This window comes from Megascapheus bottae, chromosome 4 (genome assembly GCF_031878675.1).
Source record: "Megascapheus bottae isolate mThoBot1 chromosome 4, mThoBot2.hap1, whole genome shotgun sequence".
NCBI lineage: Eukaryota > Metazoa > Chordata > Mammalia > Rodentia > Geomyidae > Megascapheus > Megascapheus bottae.
The window spans coordinates 13,857,552-13,879,141 of record NC_143512.1 but is presented as its reverse complement, the minus strand read 5'-3'; the positions used below and the strand labels follow the sequence as shown (position 1 = coordinate 13,879,141).

General features: G+C 41.2%; 1 protein-coding gene across 4 annotated transcripts in view; it reads right to left on the bottom strand.

Moving 5' to 3' along the window:
- Sil1 (SIL1 nucleotide exchange factor) overlaps window positions 1-21,590 on the bottom strand; it is a 234,899-nt gene that overhangs the window by 196,365 nt on the left and 16,944 nt on the right. Inside the window, exon 2 of one of the 4 annotated variants that reach the window (XM_090331434.1) lies at window positions 8,598-8,675. The exons of the other annotated variants lie outside the window; for them this stretch is intronic. The gene's annotated coding sequence lies outside the window, so the exon portion shown is untranslated. The remainder of the gene's footprint in view (window positions 1-8,597; window positions 8,676-21,590) is intronic. 4 annotated transcript variants of the gene reach the window in all.

Below are 21,590 nucleotides of genomic sequence, written 5' to 3'. Positions count from 1 at the left end.
TGTTCCAGGAATCCAGAGCCTACAGTCAGACCTATGATTATGAGAGTCAAATCTCAGGCAATGAAAGCTTGGCTCCACAGTTTCACCCTTCATTGTTCACTGAATCAAGAATAATCACTAAGCTAAAAAGAGCCTTCTTATCCCTATTCCTTCTACCACTCTCACTTGCCTAAAAATAAATAAAAAATAAACATTTGGTAGTACCACTTGTGTCCACTAAAACAGATAGAAGGCAGTTCTGTGTGTGTGTGTGTGTGTGTGTGTGTGTGTGTGTGTGTGTGTGTGTGTGTGTGTGTGTGTGTGTGCCAATTTGGAAACTTGAACTTAGGACCTAAGTGCTGTCCTTGAGCTTTTTTTTTTTGCCAGTCCTGGGCTTGGGCTCAGGGCCTGAGCACTGTCCTTGGACTTTTCTCAAGGCTAGCACTCTACCACTTGAGCCTCAGCACCACTTCTGGCTTTTTGCTATGTATGTGGTATCAAGGAATCAAACCCAGGTCTTTGTGCATGCTAGGCAAGCACTCTACCACTAGGCCAAATTCCCAGCCCCTTGAGCTTCTTTTTGCTCAAGCATACGGCCCTACCAACTGCAGCCACAGCTCCACTTCCACCTTTTTGGAATAATTGGAAGTATGAGTTTCACAGACTTTCCTGCCTGGGCTAGGTCTGAACCACAATCCTCATATCTCAGCCTTCTGAGGGTCTCGGATGACAGGCATGAGCTGTACGTGCCCAGCCAGAAGACAATATATAAGAGGATCATATTGCTTTAGACAATACCTTGGAATTCCATTTTCCAGAATAAAAGACAAAATAGTTTGAAAGCAGAAAGATCTTACCATGTTTCTCAGTCCAATTCAATTGGTCCTTACACCAGCCCTGAAGGAATGTATGCTGAATGAATGCATAAATGGATAAATGGACAAATAGCAGACTGCGGAGACAGGGAGAGGGGCAACAGCAGAGGGTGGGCTTGTTCAGAGGCATTTGAATAAATGATAATTTTGAACATCTACTTTGTACCTGTGCAAAGTGCTGGGGATACACGGATGTGCACAAACTCAAAGGAAAAGAGGGAGAGAATCACTCTCATTCATCTCCCTGTCATGACATATTTCCAAATGCTACTTTAACAATGCCTCCTGTTTCCTAATCTTAAGGCCATGACTCACAGCACACATGAACAGAAAACTTCACTTTTTATTGTTATAGTTCTTTGGGGCCTTGTGGTTTCTTTTGTAAGGAAAAAAAAACTGTCATTCATCTCCTTGATTAAAAATTGATTTAATTTGGCTTTCATTAGGTAAGTACAAGGGGAAACATACAGATTCAGAGATAACTCGCCCCGCAACAGGACTGTGATGAGCTCTGGTGACTGCACAGTTGGGTCCCAACCCACTGCCGTTTAAAGAAAATTAAAAAGCTCACAACACAGAGCTTAAGCTTCAGCCAAAAGGAATTATCTTCCCGCAAGCATCTCTGTCAGATTTTTGCTTAATGGAAAAACTTTTTAAAGGGAAGGATAGGAAACCCCAAGGATATTTAACATAAAACTTAGAAAATTCTGTATTTTTAAAATTCTCTTCCAGGGAAAGAAGGCAAAGAGGTCTTTCTCAGCCCTACTTTTCAAAACTTTTCCTGTTGATATGACATTGTAATAAAAATTTTCAATTTGTAGAGAGCATGGAACTGTGGAAGATATAATGGCAAAGGAATTTTAAGCTGCTTGCAGAGGCTCTGCTGATTGCTGAGACAAAGAGCAGAAAATGCTGCCTGGAGGTAGGAGTGTAGTCTCCAAGCCAGTACCTTAAACTCAGCAACAGTGCCTTGGGCTACAATGCTGAGATCAAGCAGGTGCTCTGGCCTGCAGCAGGCTACCACTCCCACACTACAGACTCCATACTTAGCCAACATTTGCAGCAAATAAGCAGACTAGACCTGCCATGTCAAAAGATCATGGGGTATAAGACTGGCAAATTACATGTACATACTGTGATTAAATGCTAGAGGTGCTATTCTATAGCAAGAGCATAAATCTGACCCCATCCTCCCTTGCTAGAAACCAATCAATATTCTTCTAGGACCATCAAAATAAAGGCCAAGCCCTATACACAAACTTTCCAACCCTAGTCCCAAAGAATGCCTGACACTTCATCTTTCCTCATTCTGTCTACAAGTTGCCTAATTGTACAACTTTTCCTCTAATGCTCTATGACATTTTGTTTCCCATCTCTAGGCTTTTGCACAAGTCATTTCCTCTACTTACAAGACTATTTTCTCTCCTCTTCAACTGACAAATTCCTACAGGATACAGTTCAAAAAAATACTTCCTTCTAGGGCAGTGGAGTTTGGCCTAGTGGTAGCATGCTTGCCTAACATGCACGAAGACCCAGGTTCGATTCCTCAGTACCACATACATAAAAAAAAAAAAAAAAAAAGCTAGAAGTGGTGTTGAGGCTCAAGTGGTAGAGCTCTAGCTCAAGCCCAGGACTGGCAAAAAAAAAAAAAAAAAAAAAATACTTCCTTCTAGTCGTTCTTCTCCAGTCCTCTCAGACAGATTTGGTGCTGCCACAGTCTCTGTCCTTCCCTGATCATGGCACTTCCCACAACTGCCCTTCTTGCTAGAAAATAAGCATTCTAAGAATAGGAACTAAGCCGGGTGTGGTGGCTCTTGCCTGTAATCCTAGCTACTCAGGTGCTGAGATCTAAGGAGCAAGGTACAAAGGGAGCCCCGGCACAAAAGAACCTGAGACTCTTATCTCCAATTAGAAACAGGAAGTGAGGTTTGGCTCAAGGATAGGGTGGTGGTAGTCTTGAGCTGAAGAGCTCAGGGACAGTGCCCAGGCTGAGTTCAAGCTCCATGACCCTCCCCCCCCCCCAAAAAAAAGAATAGGAATTATATCACATCTGCATCTAATAGTCCCAACTAGTCTGGCACTTGATACAAAAGAAGTGTTTAATCATCTTTGTGGTACTTAGGTTTGAACCCAAGGCCTCATGCTTCCTAGTTTTGTACCTTCCACTAAGCTATGCCTCCAGTCCTATTTTCAGAATAGCACTTTACATACTACCCAGGTACTACCTGGGCCACAATCTGCTGATTTTTAGGCTTCCCATTATTGCTGGGGTCACAGACATATGCCACTGTCCCATTTCCCTCTGTGGAGACAGAATCTTTCAGACTTTTCTGCCTGGATAGGCCTGGCATGGAGATCTTATCTAACTCAGCTTTCTATATAGCAATGGTATAATATGTATGCAACTACTGTATACAGCTATAAAGTGCAGGTAAAATGGGGGTTTTGTGAATTTCTCTGCCCATGCTACCCTCAAACCTCCATCTTCCTGTTCTCAGCCTCCCAAGAAGCTAGAATTACAGATGTGAGTCATCAGGGCCCTGAGATAGCTAAGGCCCCTCTACTACCTTCTAGGAGACACTTAAACTGTGACTATCATAATGGGAAGACATATGAAGTGGAGATGGTAGAAAACAGGGGTCTCAAAGATATGCCAATCTTCCCAGATATGCCAATCTGCTACCAGAGTTCCAAATCTAACTGCATAGTCCCTTCTCATTCTCAAATTCTCCCTGTGCTCTTTCCCTGTATATCCTGCTTAGATCAGACTCCTCCAAGTTAAAATCTGTGCTTTTCTACATTAATTCAAATCCTTTCTACCTTCTCGTTTCTTACCATCTTTAGTCATTTTCCAGGCATCATCACATACATCTCTAACATTTCCTTATGTGCCAGCTTGTCCACAGGACTATCTTTTAATCTTTTCCCTCAACTGTTTTAGATAATTTGGTATTTATAAAATACCAAAAATAATTAAATAGAAAGTAAACCACTATCAGGCCGGGTGTTTGGCAAGTAGCAGAGTGCTTGCTTAGCATGCACAAAGACCAGGGTTCGATTTCTCAGTACCACATACATAGAAAAAGCCTAAAGTGCTGCTGTGGTACAAGTGATAGAGCTCTAGCCTTGAGAAAGCCCAAGGACACTGCTCAGGCTCTGAGTTCAAGCCCCAGGACTGACAAAAAAAAAAAAAGTAAACCACTATCAATACAGCCTTCCACTATTGCTTCCTCTTACAGCAGCTTCAAGTTCCAGAGCAACATGGACCTCAGAAAGATGTTCCCAATTCTGTGACATATCCAGAGTTAAAAGTGCCTTTTATTAGTAGCATTAAGGCAAACTCTGTCCTGTCCCTTCTGAATGCTAAGGCCATTATTCACTTATATTCATTTGAACTACCTAAACTAAGGGCTTCCATGAGTTAAGAGCCACATCTCCCATGCTACTATATACAATGTTCTCTATATAACATCCTTCATCATCTGATAAAGAAATCCTGTGAGATTCTTCTTCCCTGTGCTCAGAAATTCTCTAGTGTAAAATGTATTTTTCAGACTGGGAAGATGGCTTAGTGGTAGAGTACTTGCTTAGAATCCATGAAGCCCTGGATTCTATTCCTCAGTATCAAATATACAGAAAAAGCCAGAAATATCACTGTGGCTCAAGTGGTAGAGTGCTAGCCTTGAGCAAAAGAAGCTCAGAGACAGTGCCCAGGTCCTGAGTTCAAGTCCCAGGACTGGCAAAAAAAAGTCCAAATGTATTCATAACTGTCGAGACACAAGTGGTGACTAGTTTATATCCCTGATGTGAGTCTTGAGCTGCCATAACAAAATACCACAGATTAGTGGTTTAAACTAGAAAAATGTTACCTCCTTATAATTCTAGAGGCCAGAAATCCAAGATCAAGATTCCAGGGGCTAGGAGTTTGGCCTAGTGGTAAGAGTGCTTACCTACCATGCATGATTCCTCAGTACCACATACACAGAAAAGCCCGGAAGTGCCGTGGCTCAAGTGGCTCTAGCCTTGAAAAAGTCCAAAGACAGTGCTCAGGCCCTGAGTTCAAGCCCCAGGATTGGCAAAAAGAAAAAAAAAAAGTCCAGTTAATGAAGCTTCTAGCAGGGCCTCTCATTCTGGCTTCCAGAAGATCTATTGTTGTCATATCCTAAAATGACCTTTCTCCAATGTATGCACATATGATCCTCACATCACCCTCCTAAGCTAAGATTACACTGTTACTACATACGGCAAACTTTAGTTTACTTTTTTTCCCCCTCCCTCATTTTATCCTGCTTTCTCCTCGCTTATTTATTTTTTTGAAAAGGATCCTTGCTTCATAACCCTGCCTTATCTGGAACTCATTGTATAGTAGAGGCTAATCTTCAAATTTTCCAATCAATTTCCAATTCAGCCCTCTGTGTGCTGAGATTATAGGTATATTCCAGCAACTCTTAAGGAATAATTTCTTTTCTTCCATAGAAGTTAGCCAAGTAACAACAGTACTTCATTTCAGTCTAATGACAATTCTGTACAGAATCGGTGTTTACCATTTTTATTTTTACAAATAAGGAAACAAGTTCACATTCCAAAAAAACAATTACCCAAGGTCACCACTATGACAGACAGAATAAGAATAGCTCTCTAAAGATATGCGGTCCTAGATTCATGGACCTTGTAAAGGGGCTTTTATTACCTTACAAAGGCTTTTGTTTGTGCCAGTACAGGAGCTTGAACTCAAAGCCTCTTGTTCTAGCTCAACTTTTCCACTACCATAGAAGTTATACCTTCACTTCCAGTTTTTTGCTGGTTAATGGGAGACAAAATTCTCTCAGATTTTTCTGCTCAGGCTAGCTCTGAACTGTAATCCTCAGATCCTTAGCTGCTTGAGGTGCTAGGATTATGAGCAACCAATGAGTCATGGAAAAGGGCCTTTACAGATGTGACTGAAGAAGAGCTTAATGATTATCTTAGATAATATAAATAGATCTTAAGTATAACCACAAGGGTCCTCATAAGAAAAGCATAGAGAGGGGCCGTGGGTTTGGCCTAGCAGTAGAGTGCTTTGCCTAGCATGCACGAAGACCCGGGTTCAATTCCTCAGCACCACATACATAGGAAAAAAAAAAGCTGGAAGTGGTGCTGAGGCTCAAGTGGTAGAGCTCTAGCCCTGAGAAAATCCAAGGACAGTGCTCAGGCACTGAGCTCAAGCCCAGGAATGGCAAAAAAAAAAAAAAAAGCACAGAGAAATTGACAAAGTCATGGAAAAAGGTAGCCATGTAAACAAAGGAGAGAAAGGTTTAAAGATGCTACCTTGAAGACTGGGGTGATGTGGTCATAAGCCAAGGAACAAGCTAGGAAAGGGTGCAGATTCTATCCTAAGTCTCTGGAGGAGGGAGCACAACACGTGGACTTCAACCCAGTAATATTCATTTCAAGTCTATGGCCTCTACAGTTATAAGAAAATAAACCACCAAATTTGTGTTGATTTGTTACAGCAGCCAAAGGATTCTAGTCTATCCACTTGAAAGTTGCAAAACCAAGCTCTAAATCTAAGTGCTTATACTTCTAGGCTTGCATTCTGGAGCACTGTTATCTTGATCTTTTATGTATATACACCTTCACCTAACCAGACCTCTACCAAGAACTGAGAGCTATGGGCAATGACAGCATTTATCATCCAAAACCTTCAGGAGTTGCTTCTTTCTTCCACCATCATCACAATGAAAGCTTATCAGAGGCTGAGGCAACCTCTTTTAGTGTTCTTTCTAATGAGCAGGTCTGGAGAAAAAGAGTCCAAAATCTAACATCTTTATGAGAAAGCAAATCCAACTAAGAAACATTTTCATTTATTTACTTGCTGTTTCTTCTTGTTTTTGTTTTTTGTGGGTCATGGGGCTTGAACTCAGCCTGGGCACTGTACCTGAGCTCTTCAGCTCAAGGCTACAACCTTACCCTTGACCCAAGCCCCACTTCCTGTTTTCAAGAGGTTAATTAGAGATAAGAGTCTCAGGTCCTTTTGTGCAGGTGCTGGTTTTTAAACCTTGATCCTCAGATCTCAGCCTTCTGAGTAGCTAGGATTATAGGCATGAGCCACCGTGCCAGGCTTTATTTGCTCTGTTTTATAAATTGCGAAGTTTCCAGTCTCTGTCATTCTACTCCATCTAACAATTTATTCTTTCTCACCGAGACATGCTTGGGAAGGATTACCAGCCCACAAGTAAGTAGTTCTGTTTCCCCTCATCCTTAAAAGGATTACAGCAAAAATACTGGAAATAGAAGCTACCCTGTGCTCCACTCTGGCAGCTTCCAGGTTCAATATTGGTATTGAGATGTTTCAAATTAATCAATCCTGGAATTATCAAGCAAGCTAAGCATATTGGTCAGGACAAAGGTGTAACATCTTCAAATGCACTTTTTGTACCTACTCTGACAAATGCAGTTTTAACTATTTATAACACTTCAAAGTGCAGGTGGCAAAACACAGCAGTGTATGTTACAAAAATATTATTTTGGTAATGGAGGATATTGTGGCTGCTACAGCTTGAAAAGCTAGAAGGACCAGTTTGGAATTCCTGGGAGAACAATTCATTTGATGGACTAATAAAAAGGATTTCTCAAAATTTTCTAGTAAAACAATACTCAAAGTATATCAAAATACTCAGGGTTTTCCTCTTTGTTCATTTTGCTACATACTTTCCAACAGCCCCATATCTTCTCCTCAAGGTTATTCTAGCTATTTCCTATAATCTTTTGACTTGCCAAAAAGTTGATACTGGTCTAGTTTGTACTACTATAATACCTAAGACCAGGGTGACATTGTCTAAAAAGAAATGTACCCTTCACCTGACTTAAGTAACTGTAACCCCTCTATATCAAAAAAATATTGTTTTTAATACCGAAGACCAGGTATAAGGAACAAAGATTCCTTATAGTTCTACAGACTGAGCAATCCAAGATTCAAAGACCAGAAACTGATGAGGTCCTTCTCATATGGACAAGAGATCAGTTCATCCCTTTATGAGAAGTCCACTCTGGTAATAAGAGCATTCATTCATGAGGTCGGACTTAATTGCCTCTACCTTTTTTTTTTGGTGCCTGCTCTGGGGATTGAACTTAGAACTTAGGCACTATCCCTTAGCTTTTTTACTTAAGGCCAGCACTCTATTACTTGGCCATAGCTCTACTTCTCACTATTTTTCATGGCTAACTGGAGATCTCACCCCCTGGCTATCTAGGATTGCAGGCATGATCTACCAGTGTCCAGCACTTAATCATTTCATAAGGGTCTCAGTTTCTAATACTGATCATCTCAACACATCAACTTCAGGAGACACATTCCATCACTATCCCAAAATAATAATCATAGCTAACAGTTAAAGAGTAAATACTTAGTAACGAGGTACTAGGATCATACCAAACATGTATGATAGGTATCATCATCTTCCTACTACAGATAAGGAAACTCAGACTCAGAGGTTAAACCTCATTTTCAAGGTCACAAATGTACTAAGTAGCACAGACAGAATTAGAAAGCAGTATGACTCCAAAGCCCAAGTCCTTAAATATAATATCTCCTTCTCAAATTCAAGAAGCTTAATAGTGTAATCTAGAAAAGATTTAGAAAATGTAGTTAGTCCCTAAGAATCCTTGGTGGAGGCACACAGGATCTACCTTAACCCTTCTTCAAACGAGTCTCCAGATTTAGTGGTACCTGAAAGCAGATCTACCCTTGCTCCCTCCACTCACCTGACTTTCAGCAGGCTGTCATCAGCAAAATCTTTATTCCAGCACCAAAGAAATAATGCAAAGTCCTCAAGTTTTTTTCTGGGAGGAAAAAAACAAAAACCAAAAATACAAAAAGGGAACGACAAAGAAGGAATATTATAGAGCTCAAACTCTGTTTAGGTTCAGGTATTTTAAGCTTCAAGTTAGTTTTCTTTGCTTAGTCCTAATTGCTGCTTGAGCTCTTTTCAAATGGACCCATAAATATGTTGGAAAAAAAAAACTGAACTGGGGCCAGGAGTTTGGCCTAGTGGTAGAGTGCTTGCCTAGCATGCACGAAGACTGGGGTTCGATTCCTTGGACCGCATACATAGAAAAAAGGTGGAAGTGGTGCTGTGGCTCAAGTGGTAGAGCTCTAGCCTTGAGAAAAGTCCAAGGGCAATGCTCAGGCCCTGAGTTAAAGCCCCACAACTGGCAAAAAAAAAAAACTGAACTGAAAGGTCAACTTGCTCCATGAGAACTGCAGGGAGACTCTGACATCTTGCTCTGAAATGCTATTTTGTAACTTCTTAGAACAATACTCCAGAATTAATCATGGAAAAGAATTCTCCATTTCTCCTGGCAACAGGGCTCATGGAGGCTAGAAAGGCAGCATGGGGAAAGAAAGATGGTACTAAAATGGGAGTAAGGGGGCTACTTCATTTAAGAGTACATGAATAAAACAAGCTCCCATGCCTGACACAGTGGCTCGCGCCTGTAATCCTAGCTACTCAAGAAGGCTAAGATCTGAGGATCGAGATCAAAGCCAGCCCTGACACTAAAGAGAACTAAAGACCTGTCAGACTCTTATCTCCAACTAACCACTAGAAAACAGGAAGTGATGCTGTGGCTCAAGGGGTAAGGCCTTGAGCTGAAAAGCACAGGTACAATGCCCAGGCCCAGGGGTAGGGCAGTAGCCTTGAGCTGAAGAGCTCAGGGACAGTGCCCAGGCCAAGTCCAAGCCCCACAACAGACAAAAAAATAAAAACTAAAAAAAAAAATGCTCCCAAATTTGTCCAAGTAAGTAGACTAGTACTTTTGCCATCAAAATTACAAAGCTACATGTCACTACACAACAGCTTCCTTAAAAAAGGACCAGTAGGGGGCCGGGAGTTTGGCCTAGTGGTTAAAGTGCTTGCCTAGCATGCACGAAGGCCAGGGTTCGATGACTTGGTACCACATACATAGAAAAAAGCTGGAAGTGGTGCTGAGGCTCAAGTGGTTGAGTCCTAGCCTTGAGAAAGTCCAAGGACAGTGCTCAGGCCCTGAGCTCCTCAGGCCGAGGACTGGCAAAAAAAAAAAAAAAAAAAAAAAAAAAAAAGGACCAATAGGATGCTGGGAAGTGAGGAACTAGGGCAGGGAATGGAGAAGAAATGTAAACTGTAAATCAGGACTAGAAGCCCTGCTGCTTCTCCTACCAGGAGCTGGCCAAGAAGGCCAGAATCAAGTTTCTAAAAGGTAAAACCATAAAAGGGTATGTTAAAATAAATTGAGAAAGAAAATAGAAAAGATCAGAGGAGAGGAGAGTCTTACTGTACCAGATTTGCAATTTGCCTCTTACTGAGCTGAAGCTGTAAGTACTAGATTTCTTAAGATTTATTTTAGGAGCTTTGAGGTCTCTTGGGGGTGGGGGGGAAGCAACTAATTTCTTTTCCAAAGTCTCAGGATTTTGCAGCAATAGAAAGCATGAAACAGGGTGAGTTCCTCTTAGAGATGTTTCTATTCCTTGGAATTAGTAGTCTGTGTTCCTGTCTAAGTAGGGGAAGAGGGGTATAAGAGATAATTAAAATTTGTTTCCACACCAGGCTATAATTCTACCAGATACACAAAAAGAATATGTAAGAGAGCGGCTGGGAGTTCGGCCTAGAGGTAGAGAGCTTGCCTAGCACGCACAAAGTCCTGGGTTCAATCCCTTGGTCCCATATACATAGGGGGAAAAAAAATGCACCAGAAATGGTGCTATGTCTCAAATGGTAGAACTCTAGCCTTGAGAAAACCCAAGGACAGTGCTCAGACACTGAGGGCAAGCCTAGGACTGGCAATAAATAAATAAATATATTTGTTCACATTCACAACAAACAGCACTGGCAAACATTTCCAAAAAAAGAAAGAAAGAGGGCCGGAAGTTTGGCCTAGTGGTTAAAGTGCTTGCCTAGCATGCATGAAGACCTGGGTTCGATTCCTCGGTACCACATACATAGAAAAAAGCTGGAAGTGGTAGAGGCTCAAGTGGTAGAGCTCTAGCCTTGAGAAAGTCCAAGGACAGTGCTCAGGCCCTGAGCTCAAGCCCAGGACTGGCAAAAAAAAAAAAAAAAGAAAGAAAGAAAAGGAATATGTAAGAGAGGACTGGAAGAACGGCTCAAGTAGTACAGTAACCAGACAGAGTGTGAGGCCCCAAGTTCAAGCCCCAGTACCCTCACACACAAAAATAAATGTTTATTAGAATCAGGGAAGGGAAGGGGAAAAACAAGATAAGAGAAAGGACAACAAAGGATGAGCCAGTGTAACACTTAATGGTTTTGAAGCCCAGAAAAAAGGTACTTAAGAAAGCAATCAACTGCTCTATCAAAAACTCACTTTCTGGGCTGGGAATGTGGCCTAGTGGTAGAATGCTTGCCTAGCATGCATGAAGCCCTGGGTTCAATACTTCAGTACCATATAAATAGAAAAGGCCGGAAGCAATGCTCTGGCTCAAATGGTAGAGTGCTGGACTTGATTAAGAGAAGCTCAGGGACAGTGCCTAAGCCCTGAGTTCAAGCCCTAGGCCAAAATTTTAAAAAGATAGAAAATAAAAATAAGCCAGGTGTGGTGGCTCAAACCTGTAATCCCAGCTACTCAGGAGGCTGGGATCTGAAGATTCAGTTCAAAGCCAGCCTGGGCACAGAAGTCTGAAGAGACTCTTATCTCCAATTAGTCATGAGAAAACCAAAGTAGTCCTGTAGCTCTAGGGGTAGGGCGGTAGCCTTGAACTGAAGAGCTCAGGGACAGCGCCCCTGACAGTCCCACGACTGACTGCCCCCCTACCCCCACCAAGAAAATTATCCCACAGGGGAAGAGGATGGTTAGTCACTACAAGAGAAAACACAGCAGAATAGGAGAAAAGGTAGCTAAATACTCGAATTCAGCCACAGGATAAGCTTTAAAAGAAAGGAAATAAGTGAATGACAAAACTGAAGTCTATCCAATGTTATTCACTAGAGATAGTTAAAGGGAAGTAGAAGGCAGCCTTGAGAGGAATTCTAGAAATGAGTGACCAGTGTCTGTACATTATAGTTATCAATAGGAATAAAACTTATTAGAAAGGCAAACCAATCTCTATTGGCTAACCCTGCTCCAAATACCCTCTCTTGAAAATATCCACTCCTGGCATTTTATTCTCTACAGGCAAGATTTTCAGTGCTAATCACACTGATAATGAAAATATTGCAAAAGTGGCTAGAGCCCAATACCTCCTTCTTCCCCACCTCGCCTTTGGTGTGTCATGAGACTTGAACTCTGGGCCTGGGCTCTGTCCCTGAGCTCTTCAGTTCAAGGCTAGTGTTCTAACACCTTGAGCCACAGCACACTTTTGGCTTTTTGATGGTTAATTGTACGTAAGAGTATCTGGGAGCACCAGGCCAGGTGGCTCATGCCTGTAATCCTAGCTACTCAGGAGGCTACAATCTGAGGATTGTGGTTCCAAGCCAGCCTGGGCACTAAAGAACACAAGATTCTTACCTCCACTTAATCACTAGAAAAGGGGAAGTGGGGCTGTAGCTCCAGGGATAGGGCAGTATCCTTGAGCTGAAGAGCTCAGGGACAATGCCCAGGCCCAGAGTTCAAGTCCAGGACTGGCCAAAATAAAAAAAGCCCTAGGTTCGATTCCTCAGTACCACATACACAGAAAAGGCCAGAAGTGGCGCTGTGGCTCAAGTGGCAGAGCACTAACCTTGAGCAAAAAGTGTCCAAGGACATTGCCCAGGCCCCGAGTTCAAGCCCCAGGAGTGGCAAAAAAAAAAAAGAAAAAGAGTCACTTTTGTGTCCCAGATGACTCTGAACCATGATCCTCAAATCTCTAGGATTACAGGTATGAGCCACCCAGTTCCCATACCTCCATTTCAAGGAGCTAGGAATGTCTCTTTAGCAAAGCCAAGAAATAGGATTGTCCATGTTGAGCACAACACTGAATAGCCCACTAAAGTCTCTGCAGCTCCCAAGACAACAGGGTCCATAAAATATGGAGAATTAGTCTGACTTTTGCTTACATGACCAATATTTGCCATGAAAAACTGGACCACTGCCAGATAAAGAAGCACTGTCCCTTGGCCCAACCTGTTTCATATTTCCACCCACTCACATTGTGTGAATTTGCTTCTATCTGGCCATTGTCAATTTGCCAATTAGGGGTAATGACCATGTCTAACTACTTCAATAGTATTACAAAAAGTGTCAGGAGAAAATCAAGAGATAAATTTTCCATGTCCTCATGGGCTTTTGTGTTTATTCCACACAAATGCATTAGAGCAGGCTTCCTTATAACAGCCTAAAAATCAATGCTCAAAGCCCAGCAACTACAAACTCTCCTTTCCAATAACAAAATGTCAGGAAGAAAAAGAGCTACATAAAATGAAGGAAGAGAAAACTGGTCTCTCTTCAGAATGTTCCAATTACTGGAGGGATGAGAGAAGGGAAAGCACTTAATAAATAATGAAAAAGAAAGAAAACCATTTGGATTACATTTATTTAGGAAATAAGGCAATATGAATATGAACACCTGTGCACTCAGGTTCTGAGCAATAAAAGAACACATTCTCATTTGCAAACTCATTCACTGAACAAATGTTGTTTAATCATCTTGTATATACCAAACAGTTCTTAACACTAGGAATACAATTGTGTACAGAGCCAACAGATACGGTCCCTATACTCAAATAACTTACATTTGAGTGAGGAGAAAACAGAGGTAAGAAGTAATCCAAGAAAAATAGCATAATGGTACTAGGGTATGATACATATTTATTTATTTATTTTGTTAGTCATGGGGCTTGAACTGGACCTGGGCACTGTCCCTGAGCTCTTTAGCTCGGGGCTACTGCCCTACCCCTTGAGCCATAGCACCACCTCCAGTTTTCTAGTAGTTAATTGGATATAAGAGTCTCACGGTCTTTAGTGTCCAGGCTGGCTTTGAACTGGCTTTGAACCTCGATCCTCAGATCTCAGCCTCCTGAGTAGACAGGATTACAGGTGTGAGCCACCACGCCTGGCAGTTAGGTGGTTTTTTTTCTTAGCAAAAACTTATGTTGAATTCTGATTCTCAGGACTAGAACTGAAGAGTGATATGAACTTTAAATATATATGTATGCGTATAGATATAGATAACTATATCTATATAAATATATATCTATATCTATACGCATACATATGTATGTATGAAGCCAGGCGATGGTGCCCATGATCTGAGGATCATAGTTCAAAGCCAGCCCAGGCACAAAAGGCACAAAAATCTGTGAGTCAGTTGCTCAAGGTCATATCACATACACATGGCAGGTCCATCTGTCTCAAGACAGCCAGGGTTCCCATAAAGTTTCCTCTCTACCGCACCTCCAAATGACACAGCATTGTTTTCAGATTGCCACTCAATCTGCTCCTGCCTGTTGCTAATCATCTACTTCAAGTAGTTGCCTACCTTCCCCAGAGAAAGACATAGAATGGAGCCTAACTTCAAATACTTCTCCCAACACTTAAAGCCCACTCCATGGCTTCTCTCTTAATTAGTTCTTTAAAGGTATTATAATTTTCCCTATTCACTGAGCACCGGCCTGGTGCCAGCAGCACACAACAAGTATTATCTCATTTCATCCTAATTTCTCTAAAGAAGTGGCATAAGAAAATCCTTATTCAGATGAGGAAACTGAGTTTTAGAAATAATCAACACAAGGTCAAAAAGCCCTAAGGGAAAATATTGTGGGAAAATGGAGTAGAAAGCATCAAACTAATCTCATTTATAAAACAATTGCACTACGGGCCGGGAGTTTGGCCTAGTGGTTAAAGTGCTTGCCTAGCATGCACGAAGACCCGGGTTCTATTCCTCGGTACCACATATATAGAAAAAAGCCAGAAGTGGTGCTGAGGCTCAAGTGGTAGAGCTCTAGCCTTGAGAAAGTCCAAGGACAGTGCTCAGGCCGGGAGTTTGGCCTAGTGGTTAAAGTGCTTGCCTAGCATGCACGAAGACCCGGGTTCTATTCCTCGGTACCACATATATAGAAAAAAGCCAGAAGTGGTGCTGAGGCTCAAGTGGTAGAGCTCTAGCCTTGAGAAAGTCCAAGGACAGTGCTCAGGCCCTGAGCTCAAGCCCAGGACTGGCAAAAAAAAAAAAAAAAAAACAATTGCACTGACAGGATCTTTCTGAGACTACTGAAGAGTTTCAACTTCCAAACTCAGAGGAGCAGCTATCCAGACTTCAAACTCATGGCAGACAGCTACAAAAGTATTCCTACAATGGCTTGTACAAAAAGATCTGCCTTCCAAATACTGGTTTCCTGATCATGGGATGATGCTTCAGATCAAAGAGCAAGCACAAAAATGGGGAAAATTAGAAAGTCAAATACATTATCAGGAAAAGGTTCAGACTTAGAAAAGACCCAAAGATACCTGAAATGTATGCCAGAGTCTAATGCCCCGGAAAAATATAACCTGTCCAAAGCAAAAGAAAAGAAAGTGGTAGAACACTTGTCTGGCATGTATGAAGCTATAGTTTCCATCTCCAGCATGGTTAAAAAACAAAAGACCAAAAAGAATCTCAAAATGTAATCTCAAAAAAAGAATTTCTGGAAATGTAATGGATAACCTGATTTCTTGAGTCACCAGATTAGATTTCATATGTCCAGTTTTTTTTAAATAATTTTAAGGGCACATTATATTTACCAGATAGAATCATATGTCCAGTTTTTAACATACAATTCATACTAAGAAATAGAAAAAAATGACATGTTTAGAGAAATGAGTTAACCAAAAGATGTTGCCTGTGACAAGATCTGATGGAAGACCAACTAAATAAAGACTTTAAAATGTAAAGCAGCCAAGTCAAATGCCAGTTGCTCATGCCTATCATCCTAACTACTCAAGAAGTTGACATGTGAAAGATCAAGGTTTTGAGTCAATCCAGACAGCAAGTCAGCAAGGCTCATTCTGCAAAAGAATCATCAAAAAGCAGGGTCAGGACTGTAGCTCAAGTGAGTGAGCAAAGCTAAGCAAGCACAAAGCACAAAGCCTGGAGTTCAAGCACTGGTACACGTACACACATACACATGTACACAAACACACGTGCATGCACGCACACACACAAAGTGTATACTCGTGGTTCAATCGTGCCCATAGTTTATGAAAACTTGTCAACTTCTATGCCCATCTCCAAAATAACCGACAAAAAGTAAAGCTGTAGGCATTGTTCAGGTGGTAGAATGCTAGACAAGAAAATAAGCTGAATAAGCAAAAGGCCCAGAGTTCAAACTCTATTGCTGGTGGGGAGAAAAATTAAAAATGCCTATCTTAAAGATACTCTAAGAACTAAAGAAAGGAACACAAAGAAAAAACAAACCAAAAAAAATCTGAAGCTTAAGGAATTCTGAGCTAGGAGTCTGGCCTAGTGCTTGCCTAGAATACATGAAGACCAGGGTTCGATTCCTAGGTACTGCATACATAGAAAAAGCCAGAAGTGGTACTGTGTCTCAAGTAGTAGAACTCTAGCCTTGAGAAACCCCAAGAACAATGTTTAGGCCCTAAGTTCAAGCCCTAAAGGAAAAAAAGTACAATAATAAAAAGATAAAAAATTTCACTAAGGGTCGGGAGTTTAGACTCCTAGTAGAGTGCTTGCCTGGCATGCACAAAGACCTGGGTTGGATTCCTCAGTACCACATACATAGAAAAAAAAACAGAAATGGTGCTATGGCTCAAGTAGTAGAGCTCTAGCCTTGAGAAAGCCCAAGGACAGTGCCCAGGTCCTGAGTTCAAGTCCCAGGACTAGTAAAAATATAAAATAAAATTATACTTCCCACCAAATTTGCAAAAAAAAAATTTTTTTTTAAAGTTTCACATTAAAAAAAATTTCACTGAAAGGATTCAAAAGTAGAAATACCAGGAAAAGAAACAGTCGATCTCATTGTAGGACGATGGACATTAACAGTCTAAGGAAGATAGAAATGATATTGAAGGAAGATGCAAACAAAAACTAAGTGACTTGACAGGGCAATACTAAAACAGATCAAAAGGACCCAACTCTGGATTGGAGATGTGCTTTAGGAGTTCCAGCGAATGAGCAAAAGCAAGCATTAAATAGCAAACTCAAGTCCTAGTCTCAAACAAAAAAAAAAGAAAAAGAAAGAAAGAAAGACAAAAAGAAAAGGACCAATCTTCTTAAGTATTAAAGCAGATATAATGGCATTTAAACATCACTGAAAATGCTAGTTAAGCCTTTGTTGAGTCACCTTCTGCAGAAATCCTTTGATGTTTTCTGCAAGTAAATGAAGCTATGAGGAGCAGGCTATTTGACAGATTACACAGAGCTATGCCTCTACCATAAGAAGCTTTAAGTCTGTATACCTGGCAGCCCTGACTGAGGAATTGTCCAGGAAGAACAACATCCTACCTGCAAGGAACACTGTAACCATGGCTTTTGCATAGGACTTCGGCTTCAGAAAGCAGTTATAACTTGCACCAGTACCAAAAACTATCACTCCAGGCAGGATAATCACAATGAACCAATCTTAGAACATCCAATCTGCAGCTACTCCAAAGTGTACTCCTCTGGTGTTCCATACCTTTCAGGTCTAAGGAGGTTTAAAGGAGGAATATTACTTTCCCAGTGACCATGCCAAAAATTAGATATAGATGTGTTAACCTTGGCTAAGAGTAAAGATTTTATTAAAACTGGAAGTTGTGCTCTGAATGGTGTTAAGTTACAATCACCTCATCTGCATGTCAACTCATCTGCTACATCCAACTCCTCCTGGCTATATAACCAAGCAGTTCATCTTATTTCTAAAGTCAACACTCCTATACTGCCTCCCGCTCCCAGTATTGGAACAAAAAAGGCTTCCCACTAGGTGGTCTTCTCTACTTGTGATCTTTATTATAGCTTCAGCCAGCTACACTAGTATCATGAAGAAGTATCAGTGCTTGTTAGCAGTAGCAGCCACAGTACTAGTGTAGGTGGCAGTAGTGGTGGTTGCAGCAACGTTAACATTGAGAATGCCATGGAAGAGTTCCAGAGAGTGGTCAGGGTAGAAAGAAGGAAGGCAGACACAGAAAGGATGATGGACGGCAACAAAAAGAAACAAAGCCACAGACAGCTATGAATATTCAAAGTTGAGAGACTACAAACCCCAATCACTGGAAGAATTCTAGTAAACTTCAAAGACCTAAGGACTAAGGGCCCTGATACCAAAGGCTACAGAACTGAAACATTAACCTCTGTACAAAGCCAAGGGTTGTGACACTCAAGGCTTAGAGCTATAATAAGTACCATCAATCACTTGCTGCTGCTGTAAGCCATGAATTCTGGGTGCAGTCTGGGACACAGACAGTGTCAGGTCTGACAGTCTGACAGTCTGTCTCTTGCCTCTAGAAATTGAAGTCATAAGCCTCTACTCAGAATTCAAAGTAATAAGCCTTTGGGTTTAGTTACTCATGCCCATGAAGTCATTAACATTAGACACTATGTGGCTCAAAACTACCAACACTGAGGAAAGTACCCTTTGCCTACTTGTGAGTTTTATTGAGATAGAGGAGAATAATTCAGGCCAGCTTACAAGTAATCATTAAGCAAACCAATCTACACATTGTGAGAACTCTATAAAACAAGGGAAAAAAAGAAAGGGACAGAGAGAATGCATGTAAAAAACTAATGGCCAAAAACTTCCCTAATCTGGTGAAAAACATGAATATTAACATCACAGGAGTTCAACTCCAAACAGATACAAGCAAGACTCATTATAATCAAATTACAATGAAAGATGGAATCATAAAAAGAAAGAAATGATTAGATATTCGCGGAATCCCCAATAAGCTGGTTTTTCACCAGAAATGCTGACATCCAAAACACAGTGAGATGATACATTTGAAGTGCTAAAATAAAACTTTCAACTAGTAATACTATACTCAGCAAAGCTGTCTTTCAAAAGACTAAAGCCTGTAATCCTAGCTATTCAGGAGGCTGAGATCTGAAGATCGAGATTCAAAGCCAGCCTGGGCACAAAGCCCATGAGACTTATTTCCATTCAAGACTACTTGGGTGTCATTCCAAATATAATGCTACTCAGAAGGCAGATCACAGTTCAAGGCCAGCAGAGGCATAACATTGACCATCTCCAAAATAATCAGCAAGAAGATGGACTAGGCTAGTCAGTGACTCACATCTATAATCCTAGCTTCTCAGGAGCCTCAGATCTGAGGATCTCTGTTCAAAACCAGCTCAGAAAGACAAATCCAAGAGATTAATTTCAATTAGAAGTCAGGTGCCGGTAGCTCACACCTGTAATCCAAGCTACACAGGAGGCCGAGATCTGAGGATCCCAGTTCAAAGCCAGCCCTGGCACAAAAGTCTGTGAGACTCATCTCCAATTAACCATAAGAAAATCAGAAGTGACACTGTGGTTCAAGTGGTAGAGCACTAGCCTTCAGCTGAAGAGCTCAGGGACAGTACCCAGGCCCAGAGTTCAAGCACATGACTGACCCCCCCAAAAAAAAATCTGGAAAAGAGGGATGGTTCAACCTTGAGCAACAAAAAGCTAAGTAAGAACTCAAGACTCTAAGTTCAAGTATAGGAACAAAAAGAAAGAGCTGGGCTAGAGGTGTAGCTTAAGTGGTAGGGATTCAGATAAGGTCAAAAACAAGACCATAGGCTGGGAGCATAGCCTAGTTGGTAGAGTGCTTGCCTAGCATACATGAAGGCCTGGGTTCAATTCCTCGGTACCACATACACAGAAAAAGCTGGAAATGGTGCTATGGCTCAAGTGGTAGAGCTCTAGCCTTGAGAAAGCCCAAAGATAGTGCCCAGGCCCTGAGTTCAAGCCACAGGACTAGGAAAATTAAAAAATAAAAGTAAAGGAGAAATCCAAACATTCCCAGATACACAAAAACATGTCTATTATCGCTAGGCATGCTCTTCAAGAAACGAGGGAGTTCTGTAGGATGGGGACAGGAATGTGGCTTAGCGGTAGAGTGCTTGCCTAGCACCTACGAAGCCAAGCCCTGGTTATCACATATCACATATACAAAAAAAAAGCCAGAAGTGATGCCATAGTTCAAGTGGTAGAACTCTAGCCTTGAGGAAGCTCAAGGACAGTGCCCAGGCCAAGTTCCAGCCCCAGGACTGGTAAAAAAGAAAAACTTGATGCCATATGGATCTCAGTAAAAGTAAATGTATGGGAATGTATAAAAACTACTTATTATAGCTGGGCATGATGGCTCACGCCTGTAATCCTAGCTACTCAGGAGGCTGTGATCTGAGGAACAAGGATCAAAGCCAGGGAACAAAAGGAACTGAGACTCTTATCTCCAATTAACCTCCAGAAAACAGGAACTTAGCTCAAGGGTAAGGGGGTAGCCTTGAGCTGAAGAGCTCAGGGACAATGCACAGGCCCAGGGGAAAGGTGGTAGCCTTGAGCTGCAGAGCTCAGGGACAGTGCCAAGGCAGAGTTCAAGCCCCATGACCTACAAAAAAAACTATTATAACTTAGTTTTATAACACCATACTTTGTTTTCTATATACATTAAGAAATTAATCCATTAAAAATAATACTTCTCCTTTATTGATATATTATCTAATGTAATACTATGACATTAACAAGTAAAGGGGATGGAAAATGAAGCTGTTGAGTGAACAAAGTTGTTGAATATTAAAATCAAGCTAGTATAAATTCAAATTAGTATTTTAACTTTAAGATGTAAAATATTAGGGGCCGGGAGTTTGGCCTAGTGGTAGAGTGCTTGCCTAGCATGCACGAAGGCCCGGGTTCAATTCCTCTGTACCACATACATGGAAAAAGCCGGAACTGGTGCTGAGGCTCAAGTGGTAGAGCTCTACCCTTGAGAAAGCCCAAGGACAGTGCTCAAGCCCTGAGCTCAAGCCTAAGACTGGCAAAAAAAAAAAAAAAGATGTGAAATGTAATCCCCATGGTAACCACAAGGAAAATAGCTTAAGAACATACAGAAGAAGAAGTAAGGAATTTAAAAGTTTCACTATAGAAATCAGCTAAACACAAGACAGTAATGTTAAAGGTAAAGGACTAATGCTAGAGGAGATACAGAAAGCAAATAGCAAAATGACAGAAGTTTATCCTGATCTGTGATTACTTAAAGTGTACATGGGTTAAACCTCCCAATCAAAAGTCAAAATTTGGCAAAATGGAGTACAGGGGTAGAAGGGCCAAAGGAAGAAATATTTTTAAAAAGTGATCCAATTTTATGGATCTTACTTACCTTAGACCCAAGGCACAAATAATAAAACTATTTACAGTAAAAAGGATTATTCTGTACAAATAATGACCAAGACAGAGCAGTATAGCTATTATAAAAACAGACTTTAAAAGTTACAAGAAACAGATAATATGTATTTGCAAAAGGTTCAATATAAGGCAGGCTCAAGTGACTCATGCTTGTATTCCTAGCTACTTAGGAGGTTAAGATCTGAAGATCTCAGTTCAAACCCAGCCCGGGCACTGAAAACCATGAGACTTGAAACTCTTAGCTCTAATTAACTATTAGAAAACCTGAAGTGGTTCTGTAGCTCAAGGGGTAGGGCAGTAGCCTTGAGATGAAGAACTCAGGAACAGCGCCGAGGCCCAGAGTTCAAGCCCCAGGACCGACCCTGACCCCCACCCCGCACCAAAAAAAAAAAAGGCTCAATATAGCAAGAAGCATGACAATTAACATTTATACCCTTAATAACAATCAAAATAATATGAAGCAAAACAGACAGATGTAGGAGGCTCACACCTTTAC